Below are 14,486 nucleotides of genomic sequence, written 5' to 3' on the forward strand. Positions count from 1 at the left end.
TTATATAATTTGAGAGTTTGATTTATATCACTGAATCTCCAAATAATAAAAGTTTATGATCATGCACTTGCAGATACAAGAATAACCTTAGTATTGAAACTCAGAATTAGCTTAATAAATACCCAATAGATTTAGATTACAAATTTGGAGGATATTCTCACTTTCTGTAGATAGCAGATATGGGTGAAGCAATAGAAATTCCTGTAGATATGGGCAAGGATTGAGAAAAAAAGTAGTGTTCTACATGTAGGTTCTTATTATTAATTTGTTAACATTTCCATATTTTCCACTCATGGACCAATTAACATTCTACTTGATATATGGTAGCAGCATAGTTAAGCCATTACATGATCCTACTAACAAAGTCAATGTCTAATTCATCTTTGAACTCCCAGTGTCTAGAATGGAGCTTTGCAAATAATAAGTGCTCAATACAACTTATGTTTCAAAGAGAACAGGTTTATCATTCATAGGCACATGCTTGGTTGTTCCTGGAGATTATCAGCCCTGAAAATGTCCACTTCTGAATGGGCTTCTGGGATTCCTACTAGATACCAAAAGAATTCTTATTTAGATCTACTCAAAAATACCTTCAGAAGAAGGTATTGAAAAGTATCAGGAAATGGTAAAAAATTTAAGTATTTGGTCCATATGCACAAGAGTTAAAATCACCTTTGTCAAAAGATCAGGAAACAAAATACCAGGTAGTCTCTTCTTCAGAATTAACCTTCCATAAATATTTTTTCTATTTGTGATAAATTAGTTGAAGCCAGAGGCTAACTTCTCTGAAACACATTTCAGTTTTTCTTCTTGAAATGAGATATTTTAGAAGCAATATCATAATTCAAATGAGGCCAAAGTAGCACAATTAGAATTTTTTCCAAGATTAAATTATGAATGTTTTCAAACATACAGTGAAGTTGAAAGAATTTCACAATGAATATAAAAATACCACCTACCATTCTACCATTAATGTTTTGTTAAATGCATTATGTATCCATCTGTCCATACTTCTATCCATGCATCAATCCCTCTCATCTTCAAGCATTTCTGTGCCAGTTGAAAACATCAAACATCATTAGACTTTTCCCAAACATTTCAGCATGCTTGTCATTTACTAGAAAATTATAGAATAATTGCATTGACCACCTCATAGATTACATATAATGAGAAAGTAGTAGTTCTCCAAAGGTTGGGTTGCTATGCAAACAACATATATCCATTATCAGAACCAAATCCTGAAAGATTTTCTGATGCTCTGTCTTCTTTGTTGACTAACACTGAGCCTTGCCATCCAGATCGGGAGTGCTTGACTAGTTGCTTAGATCATAATTGCTACTGTGTATTAGAATATGTAGAAGTTATTTAAACAGAAAGAAAAAAATTTCATGTAAGAGATGTAATTTGTCTGTATCATGAGCCGTGAGTAGAATTTCAACACTGACACATGCAGCTCAGTGCTCCGTCCAAAGGAAATGCTTGATTGATGAATTTTCAAATCCATTTTAATATTTATACACATTCTTCCCTCATTCACTATTCACCTAACATGACTAATCTGCATTAAACATGTTTTACTACCCAAAAGCCCAAAGCACTTGCCCATTACCTCTTTCTCAGTGCTCAAAGATTATACAATAAAAAATAAAATAGACTTTTTCCTCACATTAGTAATGTGCTTCCATTACTAATTCTCTGATTCCAATGCTGGTGTTTTAATTATTGGGTGCATATCTCACAAGGTATAATGTGTGTAATCTTATAACTTTTCCTTCCCGCCCTATTTATTTTAGGAGTTGTGGTTTTTAAGTAAAGGAAAGAGAATAAGTGTTAAGGCAAGAATCTAGCTTGTTGCCTCAAAAATCAATATCTGTGGCAATGGAAGTTGGATAACTAGTATTTTTGCTGATATGTTCACTGCTTTTGAAATGACAATATGTGTATCTATTCCTGGTGTGCCACTATTATGACCTTTAATTATGCTTTTCACTCCTATGGAGTTAAATCTAGTAATCTGACAAGAGATCTATCCAGAAAGTGCCAGGCTAACCATCCCATGTGCTGGGAAATATGCTGATACTGCAGTAAGTCTTAGTTTTTCTAAGTCTTAGTCTTTTTCTAAGTCTTAGTTTGTATGCATAGTGGACTATATGTAAGCTCAGTGAGAGCAGGGGCTGAATCTTTTTGCCTATGATTGGCTGCTCAGGAACTAGCAGAGGGCCTGATACACAGTAGACATTTATAAATATTTTTTAATGTGTACATCTTGAACTATTACTCTAACTGCAAAGTTATTGTGAAATACATAAATATAACAACATACTTTAATATTATTGTATTATAAATAAAATAGGCTCTCATAGCAAAACATGAAATCAAATCTACACAGGTATACAGAACAGAGAGTGCGTGAATTTTCTAGGGTTGCTATAACAGATTGACCCAAACTTGATGGCTTAAAAAAATACCAGAAATTTATTCTCTCATTCTATCGACTAGAAGCCCCAAATCTAGGTGCTGGCAGGACTATAGTTTTTCTAGAACTCTTAAGGGAGAATTTCCCCTTGGCCTCTGCCACCTTTTGGTGACTCCAGACATTGCTTATGGCTTCATTACTCTCATCTCTGTCTTGGTCTTCACATAACCTTCTCTGTGTTTATGTCTCTTTTTCTCTATGTCTGTGTTTTAGATCTCCTTCTGCCTTTCTTTTATAAAGACACTTTTCTTTGGATTTAGGACTCACCCAGATGATAAAGCTCATCTTAACCTTCTTAACTGAATTCCATCTTCAAAGACCCTTTTCTAAATAAGGTCACATTCACAGATTGTAGGGGTCAGCTCATGGACATAACTTTTTGGGGTCCACCATTTAACCCACTACTCATTCAATATTTTGTTATGTACTCACAATACTCTTCATGTGGAATAATACAACTTAAGAGAATACTATGTAACAAAGCTTTTAAATTAACATGCTATATTTAAGGGACTGTTGAGGCATATAACTGATGTAGTTTCAATCTAAGCTGCAATTTTCCTTTCTTAGTATCTTGGTCTATTTAGTGTGTCTAGAACTCAGTTCATCTCAAAATATAATAAACTGTTGCTATAAAGAAGATTCCATTATTTACCACCAACAAAATTAAATTAAAACTACTATGGATGTTAAAGCTGCAATTCTAATTAAAGAAATATTCCTTGGAGCATCTCCTCTATAGAGCTGGAATTACTCTTCAAAAATTGAAGAGTATGAAGCAATATAAAGTAATTCTTCAAAAATTTCTAAAACCAAGGTTGTCGTTCATAGAATTGAAATCAGTTCGTTTATGAGATTACAAGAGTTAAAGTTAAAAACCATGTATTTGATAGTTTTCTTTATTACTTCCCCCCTGTAATTAAAATCATACAATTGAAGTGATATGTATGGACTGAATATTTCTTTGGTGATTTAATGACAGTTAAATTTGGCACATTAAAAAACATGTATGTGATCATTAGCTTGAATGAAGGTTAATATAGTTCCAGATTTTTCTCCTCTTCTGCCATTTTCTAAGCTACTTCAAGGTTAATGGCCCTATGGAAACTTAACACAATTATTTGTGTGGCTACTCAGAAAGCTGCATATGTCAGATCAATGGCATGATATGAATTGCATTTGATTTGCCAAAAAATGTTTGTCATGATTTCTGAGCTATGTGATAGCTGATAGCTATGCTTTCATTTCATTTTGTGGACATTGCCCCCAGATTGGTGCTATAGGTTGACTGACCGTCTTAGTTTTTCATTCCATTCGGAGCTCTTGTCTTTTTATGATCCTCTCTAGGTATTTTAGAAGGACATTAGTCAGATGTCATCCAGCTGAAAGCTGAAGTAGATGGGGTTTTGATAGACGGACATGGTGGTAAGGTCTTTTAGGTGTAGTAAACAATGTAAGACAAAATAGAGAAGCCAAAGTTATCTAAGAGGCCTGGGCAAAGGAGACCAAGTAGAGAAAGACTCCCTGGTAACTCCACTGCAGGATACAATGGGAGGTGGGTGAGACATGGGTGGGGAGGAAGAGGAGTATGTGATGGGGCAAGAGGGACAGTGAAGAAGATAGCTAAAGAATTGCATCAAGAATGAGTGCTCACCATCAATGTTGAAACAAATGTCCACCTCTCCTTACTTTATAGGGTGTTACACAGTTATCTTGCCCAAACGGTACTGTAGCATTTCATTGTCTCAGTTGTGTGAAGCACAGTCTGTAGGTCTTAGAATGAGGTGACTCATTCAAAAAATATTTATAAGTATCTACTATATCTACAAGGGAAAAAAAACTATACACACCTCTACTTTGCTTTCCCATCTATTCTTCACTAGATAGGAAAGCATGACCCAGATAGTGATATCAACATGTACAACATACCCATGGAAGATAGGATGGATCTTCTGAGCCTGGTTCATCCCCAAGATGTGATGCATAGGAGAGTTGAATTGAACAAGAGATACAGTTTTGAATTTGGATATCAATATTGACATGTTCTTTTCAAATCTTAAAAATAAGCCTAGTTGTAAGTACCCAAAAGTGTCCAGAGGAACTATGTGACCTCCCAGAGGTTTGGTGGTACCAAATGACATGCACCAGGGGAAGTGACATGGACAGAGAAAAATGAGGGGCTACCTGTTGCATCCTATTGAGTCCAGCCCACTCTTAAACTGATTACAAGTTTGTAGTTATAAATGGAGATAAGAGCTATGAAGGAGATGAGTATTGTCCCTCAAAGCAATCAAAAAGGTATTAAAGGTGGACTGGATAGGGAAGGCTTTACTGAAGAAGTGACTCTATAACTGAGATGTGAAAAATGAGTAGAATTTACCAAGAGAATGGCCATATAGTGGCATCAGCATGTGCAAAGGATTGGTGAGAAGTGGGAGCTTGGAATTGTCAAGAAAGTAAAGATCACCAGTGCAATTAGATATTAAGTTTAAGGGGGAGGTGGCAGGACATGAGGCTAGGGAGTAGGCAGAGGCCACTGCCTATGTCTGTCTTGAGGCTCTGAATAAGAATATGTTTACTTAGGGAGTAACAGCTTCTTGTACATTTCCTTCAAGTACATACTATGTCTACCATGGGTAATGGGATAGGACCAGTTGGAAGAACAGCACTATTCATACTATCCTACTTGTTAAATACACATTTTCCATCCTTGGTGCCTTTATGATAACACATCTCATTTCTTTTAACTTACTTTATTTACTTTAATCTGTCTGGTGTTACAGTTTCTGGAATCCTTGCCTAATCCCCTTCATTAGATTGCAAGCTCCTGTCCCAGCACTTTTATAATAAACATTTGCTGAGCTCAAAGAAAATGCATTGCAAATACCGAGCTTATCCATGGATTAGCAGCAGCTCACCAGGTCCACTGGGCCCTGGTGTTATTTCCAATTGCTGTGAAAATGTGTGAAATATACTTCTGGTCTTTGGAGTTTCTTGCGTTTTCATGCATCAGCATTTTTCATAGTTCTCACTCTCACTTTTTGTTTTCTTTTGTATTTTATGACATTTTTTCATGTATTCAGTATTCCAGACCTTTTATTTATTCATTCATCATTATTTCATATTCATGTACAGTTGGGACTAGAAAGTATGTAAGGTACCATTGGTGTGGATAAATTAATAGTTCTTCCATCAATAGGAGAATATCATTCAAACTTCCTAGACTTCAGTTACTGATAGTAGTGACACTAGTACCTATTTCATAAAATTCCTGTGAAGATTCAATGAGATCAACCACATAGGCTGTAATATAGAATCTAGAAGCTATGTTATCAACTGTTACGAATGCCTCCTGAATGTTGACTTTTGTTTACTACTTTATACATACCAATTTGTTCCACACACCAACTTTGCAAGACAGCTATTATTAGCCCCATTTTAGAGGTGAGATATAGATAGCATTCTGCTGAAGTCACATAGCTTTATAAACTGGAATCTATATATGATTCCATTATGAAAAAGTACAATTTTTTTTTTTTATGATTCCTTTAAACCACTTCAGGAAGCCCTCTCTCTCCATGTCAAATTCTGAGAGATCTATTTCTCCTCCTGTGTCAGTGTACAACTTATTCTAGCACATTCATATTGTATTAATATATTCTGCATACTCATCTATTTTTTCCAACATTATGATTTTTCCTCAAAGACGAGGAAGATGGTATTTGTGTACATATCCCTTTCTATGTATGACAGGATCAAACACATGGAATAAATGAGTGAATGAATGAATGAGTTAACCAGTAATAAGGAATGGCTGATATCCACATACATGTCCATATACGTATTTGAATGCCACCTTGAAATGCAAATCTAGTTGTTCTAGTGACTTAGAAATTGTCCTAACAGTGTTAGGATTAGAAGCCAAGTACTGGTTTCTTGTCCAGTTTCCTGGACTGAATTTCAGGAGAACCTCGGTCTGGTGCTGGATCTTATTCATAAATACTTATAATTCCAGAATAATGTTTTAACACCTCAGTTTTTCTCATCTCTAAATTAAGACCATGGGACTAGATTATCTCAAAAAACCCTCTGTGCTTTAGCATTTTATGACTTAGGAATTTAAAGCAGTTCTTTCCTCCCTTTGCATACAGAACACCACACTTTCCCGGCCTGCCTTGTGGATAGGTGGGAGCCGTGTGACTAGTTCTAATGAAGAACTAGTGCACATTTCAGTGGCAACGCCTTGCCCACAGAGAAAGAATGAGGGAGTAGCAGCAGCCACATTGCAGCTACTACATAGCAAGAACTTATTAATTGACAGACATTTTCTTCTGTAAACTTTCAAATACATATTTATTTAACCATTACATTAACCTTAAAAAGCTTATTTATTTCCATCTTGTAAATAAGGAAACAAATGAGTATCAGGATACCCATGATATTAGGCCTTTCTCCAAAAAGTCTCCAAAGTTCACATATAGAACTGCCACAACACAATATAAAGGCAGCTTAGAGAGCTGGAAGGAAAACAGGAAAATATATAATATAGTCAGAATCCTCTCTACACAAAAATCACATTGTCTACACTTGCATCCTTGATGAGAATCAGGCATCTTAAAATTAACTCTAGTAACATAGGCACAGAAGGGCCTCCTTAGCTTGAGACTGAAGTAATTCGATTCATGGTTAGATACTATCCCTTCAGAGTAGGAAATCATCCCTAAGAAAAGCTTGCAAACAGACATTTTCAAAATAAGTTATCCAAAGAAGTTCTGAAGAGCTTAAACAGTGAGTTAAGGGCATTTGTTATTTCCAAACAATCATTTCCTTTTAATTCACTTTCGGTTTTAAAATATTATGATAATCCTAGATAAGATGTCATTAAAAATAAAAAAAAATAGAAGTGTCAGCCTGCATCCGAAAATTACTTAAATTCACAGAGCCTTTCTAATATTTGGGTAGTTTGATATCTAGTATAGGGAATTGCCTTCGCAGCTATGAAATCAAGGCTCAGAGGTTTAATGACATGCTGTATTCATCAGGATAGGTGAAGTTGTACTGCAGTAACTACCAGGGCACAAATCTCAAAGTCTTAAACAACTGAGTATATTTCATTTCATTCCACCAAGGATTGGGAAGCAGTTCCACTGAATAAAGTCACTCAGGAGCTCTGGTTGATGGAGGTCCCCTGCAGACATGTCTTTTTGTGAAGGCAGAGGCAAGGAGCCTGGAAAAAAACATGGTGGTTCTTCAAGTTTCTGTGTACAAGAGATACGTATCACTTCTCTATACACGCCATTGGCCAGAGCAAGACAAAGACCAAGTCCAATGCAGAGAGTGCAAGTCTCCCCCTAGTGCCCTCTTTCATTTGCCACTCCACTGCCTTTTCCACCCAGTTACACCCTGCTCTCTATCCCAGGGGACTTATAGAAACTATGTCAAAGGGTTCCCGTGCCCTCTGGGATATTGCAGGAAGGAAGGAAAGTCAGATGAGGGGTGTGGAGGCCCCTGGCCTCCTCCCTGTGATGCCCCCTCCAGCTTGCTAGCCTAAGGCCCTTGCTTCTCTCAAGGCTTCTTTCTCTGTAGAACTCCCTCCTTCCAGGTTCTGGTTCTTACTCCTTGTCCTCATCCATTTACCTTTGAATTAATAACAGATCCTCCACATTTTGGACCCTGTTTTTAAACAATTAAACCTATATTCCACCTTGTCTTTATAAATAGCCCCTTTGTAAATAACAACAACTGGATTAATCATAATTTGAGTACACTGTTTTCTGTTGGGACACTGAAAAGGCAATAAATATTAGTGTACAATAATCCAGTCTACTCTGCTATGCTAGGATGACACAGTGGTTAGAGTAGGAAGGAGAAGTTATCAGTGAGACTGCTCTGATCCTCAGTGATAATGTATCAGGAACTATTCTATAAGAGAAAGAACACATTTGCCAAATAATTAAAACCATAGCATTTTTTAAATGCAAAATCCCCAAAACAGCATGGTAAGAGCTTAAAATCTAAGGATATCCTTTAAGGCATTGCTGGGAATATTGAAACATTTATTGTCTGTTCTTTTCCCAAATATTCTCCTCTGCTAATTAGCCCAAAGTGATTCCTAAATAGTGCAGTGGTGATCTAAGAGATGTTCTTTTAGACATCCAATATATTAAACATTGATTATATTGGCAGTTTTATCTAAAAATCACCTAATCACAGCTTGTCATACTATATTTATTGATTTATTACTGGCCACACTGTCCATTAAAATGCCAGAGAGCAAGGAATTCATTTTTAGTTCTCTTGCAGATACCAGAGTTTTTATCTCCCAACAGTATAATTCAAGGTCAAGGGTGTTTATTATGTTTAAACAGAAAAGCAATCAAAGTAGCTTGGGTTTAAAAACACACAGAGAGAGGGAGTTCGTTTCTGCTTACCCCAAGGATTGCAGCTATGATCACAAGATGCTATCTGAAGAATCTCTGGATATTTGCTGATGTTTCAAGGTTTAGAGTGGGAGTTGTCTTTTTTCCTTTTTCTTCTTTCACTAGTTGTAGAAAGACTAATAGTAATTATTGCCTTTTATTCCCAAGCAATTTTGCTTTTGGAGTGACTGCATTTTAAATTCTGTGATATATCTCCAAGGTAATCTTGAAGTCAACAAACTGCTTAATTCGCCACTTTCTGGGGCAGAGGGTTCAATTTAGTAATGTCTCCAGCCAGTTTCTCATCTAATCTTAAAGTTTTCCAGAAATAAGACACCCAGTGTTTTGTTTATGTCTGATCCCTGTGAGCCCTAGTGGACGTTTAGGTAAATCCAGTCAAAAAGGTGACAATATGTATAGCTAGCACTCTTTTGAAGATACTATACTATGAACTTCCCAGACCAGGAATTATATTTCTAGCTATGTGCAAATATCAAAAGCTTCCTTCCTATCAGCTGATGAGAAAAAGAGACATCTCCATAGAAAATCCTGCTAGTAGGCAATTTTCAGAAAAGAGGAGTAAGGCCTGTACACGTAGTAAATGCTGCTGAACTTCACTAATAGGAAAGAAAATGCAAATTAGGTAAAAATGAGATAGCATTTCCCTTGCCCATCAGAATGACACAATTTGTATAAAAAATAATCCAATTCTGCAGAGCATATGGAAAAATGAATACTTTTGTGTATTGTTGCTACAAACTAAATGGTGTCCCTCCTTTGAAATCCAGCAGTGTCTATCAAAATAAAATAGTAAAATGCCTATTTTGGATCAAGCAATTCCCCTTTTGGTAGCCTCTGTAGAAATGAAAACAAGACTGAAAGATGTTATAAGGATATTTATTACTTTATCTAGAAAACTGCAAAAAACCTGAATCAGTAGGGGTAGAATAAATTGGAATCTAAGGTTAGCGACAATGTAAAGAATGACTTTGATTCATGTCTATCAATCTGGAGGAATGGTAGTGATGTATTTTTATGTGGAAAAAAAAAGATGGCAAGTACAAGTATATAGCATGATCATCTTTTTATAAAAATAATACCAAAACTGCTCTAAGGTGGCAGCCAGCCTCCAAGATGACCCCCAATGACACCTGCCTCGTGGTGTTCACCCCTCTGTCTAGTCCCCCTCCTACAGTTCATCAGGGATAGTCTGTGTGACCCACAAAGTACAGCAGAAGCAACAGCATGTGGTTTCCAAGGCTATGTCATTAAAGATATTGTAGTTTATGCATTGTTGTTTTTATTGAACTGGTTTTTCTGGGGAAAGACAGTGACCGTGTGGTAAGGACTGTCAAGCAGCTCCACAGAGAGGTTCACATAGTAAAGAATCAGCCAGGAACTGAGACCACAGCCAACAACTGTGGAGTCCTCTTAGAATTGAATTTTCCAGCTTTAGGTAAAACTCTTAGATGACCACAGCCCCAGTCAGTATCTTACTGCGTGCGGGAGAGGCTTTGAGCCAGAACCACCCAGCTGAGCTACTCCTGGATCCTGACTCTCTGAAGCTGGGAAGTAAAAATATGTGTTTTTGTAAGTGCTAAGTTTCTGGGTAATTTGATACATAGCAACAGTTAATTAATACAGTATGGGAAAAATTATGGAAGGACATATCACACTGTTAAATTGTTTATCTCAGTGAGGTATAGGTGGAAGTGATTTTTGAAATAAGTCTTAATATCCATTTTTATATTTTCTGTTCTATGGTTATCATGCAGAAGCAGTTAAATGCTCCAAACAGTATTCTAGCGATCTATTTATTTAACCAACAAATATTGACTTAGTAATTACTCTGAGGTAAGTATTGTTAGGTGGGAAGGTTTAAAAGAAAACACACAACTATGTCCTCAAGAAGACCACACTTTGATACAGGAGATGAAACTAATATTTATCCTCTCCCATCTTAAATCATAACACATGTTATAAGAGTATATATAGAATATCACTGGAGCACTGGGGGAAAGAAGGGTAATTCTATTGGTGGAAAATTTCTAAAGACTTTGCAGAGAAACTTATCTGTGATGTACATCTTGAGGGATCAGGAATTTTCCAGGAAGGAAAAGGGAGTGTTTTCACAATACTGGAAACTACCAGAACTTGAGTTTTATCAAAGTTGTGCTATGCTGTCAATACATACTTCCTTCTGCATGTGTCTTCACCATCACAGAGAATAAAAATGAAAAACCTATCTTAAAATGCACAGGACAAGTTATCCTTATTTATTTGTATATTGATTTGCTATGAGGATAATATTAAGGAAGAAATCCTCTGTTTTTCAATTTCAAAATCCATTTTGATGGAATCTGATCATCTAGAGCAGAATCAGAGGAGGACACGGTGCTTTGCTTGGTGATTGTCCCTTATGCAACGTATGGCCAATGTCCAAATAGCCTGCAGAAGGGCTCCCTGGTCTCATCACCCTGGATACTCCAGGGCTTCAGACTAAACAACTGGCAAGCTGAGCAATGGCACTTCACAATCAGTGCCAGTTTAATTGTACTTGCAAAGATGCGTGGTGTGGATTAACTCTGTCTTGTTTTTCACAGCTCTCTCTGGTTTTCAAAGACATCAGTGCTCATAAGCATCCTAAAGTTACAAATGGTATTTACAATTAGGGCTTTTATTATTTTTTTTTTAAAGCTCATGTGTGCAGAGTAAACATCAGGCTCTTTTTTTAAGAAAACATCTTGACTATAACATAGGACAAAATGACTTAAATAAGTAAAAGAATACCATTCTCCTCCCTATTCCCACATCTCACTTGGTGATAATTGAGACCTTGGGGATCCATCTCTGTTATTTTATTTTTTTTATGGCTGCCAATTTCTGCATTTGTAGGAAATGAAAAAAGTGTATCTTTTATCTGCCTTATGCCATTTGGACAGGAATGATGAACTGGCATCACAATAGGAAAACTGACCAGTCCTTCTTTCAGTAATAGTTGTTACTGTTAAGTCTCTGAAATGCTGGCCACTTGTGCTCAAATTACGGTGATAGTGAACAACTGATTTTTGTGGACCAGTAATTTGCATAGTTCATTACAAAGACAGAATCATAGAATGTTTGAAGCAGAAGGGGCTTATATAAATTAAGACTCTATAAATTATAAGGGACTGAAAAATCTGACTCCTTTTAGTTCAGCCAACCAATGTATTGACTCATAGAGTGGAAACTCTAGAGATTGGGATCACTTCAAGGAAGATCTCAGTCAAGTCTGATGGGTCCTTATTGTCCACAGTCATATCCCCCCATGAATTGAGCTGACTGCATTCTCAAAGATGCTTCCCCCTGTTTGCATCCTGATGGCTGCTAAGATACTGGCCTTGCCTTCTCTCAGGTTCAAATCCATCAATATAGAGAACCTGTCTTTTGTCCCAGCATTTTCTGAATATGTCAATGTCATTTGCTGTGATTAGATTGTTATATCCAATGCAACACCAATCATATGGTTCCAGGAATAGACTTTAATCATGTGTAGGCCCCTGGAGTCAGGAGTGGGGTCAATACCACCAGAGCTATAAGACAGGGGGTTCCAAACCATGATTCTAAATCTTCTCAAAACAGCATCATCTAGGATGTTGATGAAAAATATCAAAGGCATTATAAACCTCAAAGTCTGTATTATAGTTTGATTGTCCAAGACACTTTGCTATGGATGAAATGTTTGCCACCCCCAAAATTCATATATTGAAGCCCAATCCCCAATGTGATGGTATTTGCTGGTGGAGCCCTTGGGAAGTGATTAGGTTTGGATGAGGTCCTGAGGATATAGGCTCCATGCTGGGATTGGTACCTTATGAGGGAATGAAGAGGTCAGAACTGTCTCCATCATGTGAGGACATGGCAAGAAGACATCTATCTATCAACCAGAAAAGTGAGCTCTCACCAGACCCCAAATTTGCCAGTGCCTTAATCTTGGACTCCAGAATTTCAAGAAATAGATGTTTGTTGTTTAAGTCCCCCAGTTTATGGTGTTTTTGTTATAGCAGTCTGAACTAAAACAGACTTTCAAACTGCTTGTCTCATTTCCCCTCTGCTTCTCTGACATTTGTCTCCTGAGTTTTCCAGAATTTCAAGAAAAGAGAAGAGGACATTTAACATCTACTAAAATCTTGGACTTGAACATCAGCAGAGTACTTTCAGTTCTGCGTACCACTCTCTCCTCCTCAGAATCATCTCATGATTTAGGGTAGAGGCTGTCAAATTGTAGGCCAAATCTGCTTTGCCACCTGGATATGTAGGGCCTAAGAAGGGTTTTTACATTTTTAAGTGGTTAAAATAAATCAAAATAAGAATATCTTGTGACATAGGAAGATTATATGAAATTCAGATATCAGTATGTATAAGTAAGGTTTTATTAGAACACAGGTATGCTCATTCATTTATACATTACATATGCATATGTTTATACATTTTCTATATATTACTAATTTTGTGCTACAGTGACACAATTGAGCACTGTGATAGAAAGTATCCAGTCAGCAAAGCTGAATGTATTTATTGTCTTGCCCTTTAGAGAAAAAAGTTTGCAAACCCCTGTTCTAGAACAGTTGTTCCATACTTTCTTTAGTTGCAATACTGTGGTTACTACAGATGGTATAACAAGTAAAGATTCCTGGGGCCCCTCCAGAGAGAGTCTGATTATAATTCAGTCACATTAGGTCCTGGGTGGGGGCCCAAGGATCATTTGAAAACCTCTATGGGTACTTCTATGAATGTCTTCTGAAATGAAGCCCACACTTTAGGAAAATCATGTCTTCCTCATAAAATACTCTAAGGAGAAGAATCTTAATAATATACGTTTGGATTTTTCTTCAACACAATATTTGTGTTGGAAGGCAACGGGAGGGCACTAGAAATTATGCAGACATAATATGGAGGCAATTATAAGGACAAAAAAAAAAAGCTAAAGGTTATTTTCATTTTAATACTGGGCAACCTCATCAAAAGGAGTAGAAAATCAATGGTTTCTTTCCTAATTCAATGAGACAACTTTTTAGGGACAAAATAGGCTGCCATTTTCAAAACCAATCTTTTATGTTCCTTAGGAGCTACAGCTTCAATGGAGACAAGAAACAACCCTTTGTAGACTAGAGACAGTGGAGTTGAAGGCAAAACAAATCAGTCGAGAAAAAATAAGGATCCCTGAGCTCAGCCAACTCAGGAAATAAGTCATGTCAGGGACTAAGATGTCAATAGCCACCTCAAATGACAATTGACCCAGTAGGGCTCAGAGATACATTGTAATGATCAGGAAGACAAGAGTTTGGGAAAGCAGAACTCAAGAAATGGGTCTTAGAAATGGATGTTCCATATAGGGACACATTCTCTGTTCACAGGCAATAGTGTGGCTTTAACATAGATCTTTGATTCAGACATCTCATTACATAACTGTTTTGGCACCATGTACCAGGGCCTTAACTATCAAAAGACCAATGAATAACAGACATTGTCCCTAGGGCTTACATCTATCTGCAAAGATAAACATTAAGTGAGATCCAGAATATATAAAATAATCCAGCAATTCTCAAAGT

The sequence above is a fragment of the Manis pentadactyla genome, chromosome 1 (assembly GCF_030020395.1).
Source record: "Manis pentadactyla isolate mManPen7 chromosome 1, mManPen7.hap1, whole genome shotgun sequence".
Classification (NCBI taxonomy): domain Eukaryota; kingdom Metazoa; phylum Chordata; class Mammalia; order Pholidota; family Manidae; genus Manis; species Manis pentadactyla.